At 30.4% G+C, this 8,028-nt stretch overlaps 1 long non-coding RNA gene across 1 annotated transcript; it reads left to right on the top strand.

The window, feature by feature from the left end:
• The first annotated feature begins 2,479 nt into the window (after positions 1-2,479).
• LOC129972333 (uncharacterized) lies at positions 2,480-4,836 on the top strand. The gene is made up of 3 exons (XR_008784848.1): positions 2,480-3,884; positions 3,980-4,271; positions 4,447-4,836. It is a non-coding gene; the product is annotated as an uncharacterized LOC129972333 (long non-coding RNA).
• The last annotated feature ends 3,192 nt before the right edge of the window (positions 4,837-8,028 follow it).

Here is an 8,028-nt window from a genome sequence, read left to right on the forward strand (position 1 = left end):
GCATTGAATTTATAAATTAGTATAAAATTGAAATTGCATTCAATGTAAGTAATTTACTACATATATGTAAATTTCACGTATTTTTGTACTCATTAGATAGAGAAAGAAATTCTAGATTACATAGAATTAAAACTTCATATAAAGACATCCAAAAGGAAAAGAAATAAGATTATATTTACACAGCATAACTCAATTTCGCTAATTAGAGTTTTTATAATTTGTTGTATTGTAAATACATTGGTCAAGTCATCTTTAGATTAGCATTTCTCTGTAGTGATTGATTGATTATACGGTATAATAATTGCAAAAGTTTTGCCAATGAAAAATACAAGTTAGTTGTTTGTAAAATTATTAAATATTATAAATTAAAATTATTAATAATATTTAAAATATAATCTTACCCACTTTTAATTGTTAGTAATAGTCTTGACATTTTTGTAAATTACAATTTTCGACTTAGCAGGCAGAGGGTAATCTGCAAATTATAAAAAACATGTATTAATCTATAGAACACATAAAGATAATAAATAAAATATAATTATTTACTATTTTCTAGTTTAAATTAATACTGTTTTCTTTTTTACTACTAATACAAATGTGAAACATTTCAAATTTATACTTACATTCTAAGTCAGAGTTTTTTTTTTTTTTTTTTTTTGTACTATGTTACTTCTTCTATTATCATCATAACTTGAAATTATAAATATTATTTAAAAATTCATGCTGCTGCACAACAAGATATTGTAAATAAAAATAAGGTTTAAACAAAATGAAAAAAAAAAAAAAGGCATCCCAAATATTCAAATATATTTATGGTTAAAATGCAGCTTTTGATTGAAAGCTCAATGTTCAAGTTTTCATATTTCAAAGTGGACATAGCTTGCCATTTAAATTACAGTGATTGTTAAAAATTCTAAAAAAATAAACATTATTTATAAGCATATTATTTTTTACATCATGAAATAAAATTTGTAAATAGTTACTTATTTTTTTAAGTGATATTCTTTTGAATTGTTTTCATTTTAAGTATATTCATTATATTTAAAATTTTACACTTCAGTTGTATAAAATTTAATTCAACGAATTAATTTAAAATTTAATCCAACGAAAATTTTTCGCGATAATGAAGATTAATGTCATTAATTAAAAGGACAATTTAAAATTAAATGTAGAAGTGTCCATTGGTGCTTTGTGTATAGCAGAATTCCATTAAGAACTCTTGACTTACCAATATTATTAAATGCAACTTTTGGCATTCAAAGGAAAGAGAAAACAAGCGTCTGTACCACAAGCAAGGATCTGAGCAACTTAACGTTCATTGGCTGTCTAAATCACGTGAGCTAAATGCAAGTTTTTTCTATCTTGGCAATTTACTGTCTTTTTGGCAAACTAACTCGCTATGTAAAAAAACAATTTGCATTTTTATATTTGTTTTAAAATTATAGCACAATAAGTGGGTACCAGGAATTTTGTTTTCATTTTTTTTTAATGATAGCAATGCTTAGTGAATTTCTAATGCGACATATGTGTAGGTTTAACATATTTTTACTTAACAAATATCATTTATAAACAGCAACAATGGTCGAAAAAATGTTATTGAAAAGAAATTATGTCGATTTTTATTTCTGCAAAGGCTTTATTTGTTCGATAAATAGAATATGCTTCTTTGAATGTATATACGGATAGATTTCCAATAACTACCACCCATGACGTTAATTAATCTCTAAATTGTTTGAATAATCTTGATTTTTATATTGCTGTGTATAGTGATCTAAAATACCTTAATATCTATTTTTAGCAGATGTAAAATGCATGCACTGCTGTGATTTAGGATATTTATATATAATATAAATATGTATAGAATGCATATTTAGAATTACAATAAGCTAATAAGAAGAAAACTAGAAATATGAGAATTTTTAAATTTCTTTACAATTAAAAACATGAACCAGTAAGAGCAAAAATACAATTTTATTGCATGGATCCTTCATAAAATATGTGGTCTAAAAATATTAACCCTTTTTGAAACAAAATGAAATGTTGAGTTTGGTTTTTTAATTACAAAGCGCTGAGAATAGAAACTAAAACGTAATATATAATTGCTTATAATTCTTTTTGGATTAATAAATCAAATTACCTTAACGTTTTTTTGAATTCCAAAGGCATATTTTAATAAGTTTTAATAAAGTTCGTAGCCGCCAGAAGCTACGAACCTTGTTTCAGATGCATAAGTTGGAGGAAAATCTCTTCGCCCTACTCATTACTCATGAGTTGAGAGTTTTTAAATGTGAATTATTCTGAAAGTATATTCATTTATATTACTTTCAACAAAAGTATTTTTGTAAAATGATTTCAGCAGCAAGGATCGTAAATTACTTTGTAGCTGAATCTGTTGTAAATAACTGACCTTATATTAGACACACACTCCTTTTTTTTTTTTTTTTTTTTTTTGCAGTTTCTTTGATAGACAGGATTTATCTGGATCATGAACTTTAATATACTTTTTTGCTCTTAATTTTAATATAAATGTCAGGATTAAAATCTAACTAAAAGGAAACCCATTTGCAATTTTAAGAGGAAAAAATTTTACTTTTACTGCTTAAAGTTTAAATTAAAACACAAAATTTAAATTCGAATGGCCATTCAAAAACACATTATGTATATAAAATACTTTTTGAAGGATATTTAAAAAACTATGTAGATGTTTCATTGTCTATCTACTTTCTGTTATTATTATTATTATATTAATTTATAAAATATCCAGGCTTTGGGTATATACCCTTGAGAATTTTCCCATCCCACATCGCTAATTTTGTGTCTTCTACCTGTTTTATTATTATGATTAAATGGGATATTTTGTCAAAAATTCACCAAGATAAAAAATATATATATATTGTGACGAAGGTGAGAAGAATAACAAATCAGAAAGCAACACTATATCAAGTTTATTAGCTTTAAGCAACTCTAACCTGCAGGCGAAGAACTGACACTACGGCTTGCGGAACTCGGAATTTATACCTTTACGGAATAATCTAGAATTATAAAGAAGGTTTTAGAAAGTTCTGGAAGCTTATAGAATATTAACAAATGAATAATAAGATTTTCAGATTAAAGTTCAACATTTAAATTAATGGGATTTCGCTTTCGTTCTAACCCATGACCTTGTTCGTTGCAAGCGCGTTCTTTACCTCCGAGCAACGCTGACTATCTGCAGATCTTTCTTGTGCGACAAGATTTTGAACACAAGGCATCAGCATTATTTAATGATTAAATTACTGTAATTTTTTCCTGTAACAAAGTGAGTGAAAATATGTGATTTTTATAAGTTTTATATTAGGCTAATACCTTTTTTCATTATTTTTGCAACTTATTTTTTACAAAATGCATTGCTCTGACAGAATTTCAATTTGTTCCTAAAAAATGATAATTAGGCATTAAGAATAACAATTTTTAAGACCAGTTAAGATTCATCTAGTGGTTTTTAAAACAAATGAATTTGATTCCTTGAAAATGTTACTAGTAAGCCAGTACGGACAACTTGCCGAGCTTCTAGTGACTTCATATAAGCAAGAGTGTGTAAGAACGATTCTGTGATCTAGACGTGGCATCCAACTGTGAGAGGTGTCCTAATCTGTAACAGTCTACCTGAAGAGGCACAAAAAATGTGTCTGGAAATAAAATGGTGTTCACCAGAAAGAAATGAGTAATTATCTGAAGAGAATTATAGCAGTTATCAAATGAAAAAAGCCATTATAGTATTATTTTTTAAAAATCCATATTAAATTTTTTTCTACAGATGGGGAATGAATACTGCACGAATGCAATTGAATTCCGTTCACACATTGTCTGAGTTTAATAAGTTATTTGCTGACCCTTCCAAAAATGTAGGTATCGTGTAAGAACTGTGATTTCTAAACTTTTTTTCCTCATAGAAATTAAACATTAGTACAGTTGTAATATCAGAAAGTTCTTCTTTCAGATTAAAGACGTATATCTTCCAACACCTTAAGTAGCCGCTATTCAGTGGGAATTCAGGAAGGAATTTGTGTCTCAAGATGCTTCAACCAATGTATTCCTCGCTTCCTTCACCACAGCTTGGGCACGCATCAAGTTGTATGATGAAATGGAGAAGTTAGGAAAGAGTGTTCTGTATCACGATACAGATTCGATCATTTATGCAAGCGATGGCACGAACGATCCTCCCTTGGGAAACTTTCTTTGAGAGTTCACGGATGAACTGGATGGTGACACTATAACAACTTTTGTTTCTGGTAAGATTCATTGTGTGTGTGTGTGTATGTGTGTGTGTGTGTGTGTGTGTGTGTGTGTGTGTGTGTGTGTGTGTGTGTGTGTGTGTGTGTGTGTGTGTGTGTGTGTGTGTGAGAGAGAGAGAGAGAGAGAGAGAGAAGTGTATAACATTTAATTTTGGCTTTTTATTTTTTGCAGGTGGACCAAAAAATTATGCCTTCAAAACAAAAAGTGGAGAAACATGCTGCAAAGTTAAAGGCTTCACTTTAAGTTCCATGAATGTTAAAAAATTAAATTTTGAAGCCATGGAGGCATTGATACAAAATATGGATCTCGAAACAACAATTCCTCTTGAAACCCCAAATAAAATCACCAGAGATGCCAAAAGAAGAAAAGTTATTAATAAAAAAGAAATAAAGGCATACAGGATGGTGTATGATAAGAGAATTATACGAAAAGACTATTCCACACTTCCATATGGGTATTAAGAACAAAAGTGAAAATACCATTTACTTTGTTTCATATCCATATGGTGTTTGTTCACTTGTTAATAATATTATCTTTTCGTTAAAAAATATCCTATAAATGTTGCTCATGTTGTTTTCTCATGCTCATGAGAAGAAAAAAATTAAAACATTTGTTATATATAATTTCTATTTTTTATTGCAAAATAAAAAGAAATAATAATACATCAATATGTTATCCATGTGTTTCTTTTTGCATACATTTGTTTTGTCTTTGCTACAGCATTATCTTTAAATATTTTTCTGTTAATAATATAAGAGGCAGGGATGTTCATTTCCTTCAGGGCTGCTTGAAATTCTTTGAATCCTGTGGGGGACTTCTTTCTGTTCCGAAGTAAGTCTGTGACTAAATTCACAATGTTAGTTCTTGGTATTCTCTGACACTTGTAAACAATTTCTCCTTCAGGAGTCCACGATAATGTTGTATAGTTAGATTTTAAGAAATCTAAAATATTCTTTACAGTCTTTGAATACCTAACAGGTGCAGCCTTTAAAATTTTTGTCGAAATGATATCTTCTTCTGTTTCTTTTATGCTGGTTTCTAATTCTTGACTTTCAGTTGTTTCTGGCGTTTCCTGGTAATGTTGTATTTTTAGAAGAATCTGTAAATATTGGTTTACCTTCTTACTTTCTGGCAGATCCTTCCTTTGAAGAATATTTTGCATTTTAGTATCTAAATCAGATAAATGATCCACAAATTCTGCCCGATTTTCGGGTATTAAGACCATTTTTTTAGTGTACTCCATTAATGAGAGAACTAATCACAGATATGGCAGCTGGTAACAAAACAGATAAAAATTCTTCACCATGCTGAATGAGAAGTTGCCTCTTCTTATATAGGGGTATCTTCCTGTCCGAAAGTTTTCTTAAATTTGCCTTATAAGGAGTTAGTTTATTCCTTTGTCTTTTAGTGAGACATTTCCTCGAAGTACATTAAGTGCACATTCGCACAGAGCTTTGATAATGGACACGTTTTGAAAACTGAACTCTTCGATTTAATTTTACAAATAGCTTTCAAATACTCTAACTGTTGTAGTGTACACATGGTGATGATTAATTTGATAAAAAGTGCTCATCAAGGGACTTTATATACTTTCCAGATATCTAGCAAATGCTTTGGCTTTGTAGACGGCACAATGATGGAAACTTTTTCCGTGCATGTAGGGGCACAGCAAATCCAAATTCGGTAAATCTTTTATTTTGGGACATTCAGAATCATCAAGATTTAATATTTCGCGCCCGGTCAAAAATTCTAAGAATTTCTTTTTTTCAAGTCCTTTTACGTAAATATAGGAAAACGTTTCGAATATGACTGTCAACACACAGCGAAAGGTATCATAAAGTAATTCACCATCGTTCCATTCGATCTGATGAAGGAATTTAGTAATCCAAGAGTAAGTACTTTGTTTCTTACGATCCAACCTATCGAAAGAATGAGGTGATTTAAAAAGCCATCGTCCACAGAAAGTATCATCATTAACAGCACACACTGCCATCGCTTTGACGATAAAACGTCCCGGAGAGAGTTGAAATCCTTCAAAATCTAAGACTGCTGATGCCATGGTGTTTCCGCAACGAAATGACTAACGAGGCTGATATACATAATATTTATCTCCCGGAAAAAGTTCAGTGCGCAGACGCAATGAGTCATCTGTTTGAGGTGTCAGATCAACAAGTAGATAGCTAAATGATTTTGAAGTAGCCTCTTCGTATACTTCTCGAAAAAATTTCACATTGTTTGGATAAAGCTGGCGACCTAAATGCATGATTTGGGAATGATCACGGGGATTTTTAAATAAAAACATGTAATGCGCATTCAGTGAAATATTTCGCATTTCTTTACCTTTATGAAATATATTTTGAACTATAAAAATGATAGTTAAATTACGATGATGGCTTCCCTTAGTGAAAAGTTTGCTTAATTTATTGTCACTGGAAAGTTCTGCCATTAGATCATCGATCACAATGAAAGCATTCGAAATACTATTGATATTAGAAGGCAATCCTTCGTGAAATTCCACATTTTTCATTTCTCTGTAAAGGTTTTGATAAGCCCCATAACACCAAATTATTTTAGGAGGGAAAGGATGTATCATCTTAAAATCAATTAATTTCTTTACTAGGTGTGTCTTTCCACATCCTGTTGCGCCACCGACAAGAACGGTGCACGGGTGCCGCAGACGTAATGAATCCATGATTACTAACTGAAAACTTCATGAGTGGTTGTATTTATACTAAAAAAAATGAATGAAATAAGAAACAAAAATATTTAATAAATGTATTTATTTACTGTTTAAAAATCATTCTTACACCATATCGTTTTTTCACAAATTGGTACATTCGAAAATCATTTTTCTGACATTGAGATAAATTGCTTACAATGGAATACAAAGATTGTCCTTGACATCTTTTTTAAAATAAAATAAATGCAATAGGCTCCACAAACATTAGACGTAAGACTTTGCATCGGTGTCGAATTCTAGAAAACAGAGGAGTAATGGGAAACGAACTCGTGAAGCAGTTGACCATAAAATTCAGGTGAATTTCCATACGAATAAAAAAATTCAAGATTGCCAGCTTCCAGGTAAAAAGCTAACCAGTGAGATCCTGGCTCAGATGACGTGTCGGTATTCACAACAATAGCAGACTTTTCTTTCAGGATCGGAATAGTGTCAGAGGCAAACACGCCACGAAAAAATGGTGAAGTATAAGGGTCTTTTGATAAAGTGTAATGTATCTGATTTCCATTCACTTTCAATTTCCAAAATCGTATAAAATATTCCTCGTTTTGTTTATTTCTATTACGTTATCGAACTCGGCGTAAATTAATACACAGATGGTTTGCGAAAGCGCCTTTGAAAATTTAATTTCCAATCTCAAATTGCTATGCTTAATGAGATTTAAATGATCACCATTGCAAAGGTCCGGTGATAAATTAAAAGCAAACAATGTATTCCCCTTTATATAATCCTCTCTAGATAGAAATAATCCTTGGTCTTGACCAAATTTATCAGTTCCAGAAAACAAGCTATTATAATCTCTTATATAATCATTTTTATCAAAATTCAACTCAAAAGGGTTATGTGGGACTGGCTGTCCATCTACATAAATTCCTATAAAATTCATATCAAAATGCTTGAATTCAAAATGGGATTTTTGAAATGTTCCATGAAAAGCATCATTTTCCACACAACCGATAATGATTCTTTTAGGCACCTGTCCTACGAAAATATTGTCTAGCACCATCGACATACTT

The sequence above is a fragment of the Argiope bruennichi genome, chromosome 6 (genome assembly GCF_947563725.1).
Source record: "Argiope bruennichi chromosome 6, qqArgBrue1.1, whole genome shotgun sequence".
NCBI lineage: Eukaryota > Metazoa > Arthropoda > Arachnida > Araneae > Araneidae > Argiope > Argiope bruennichi.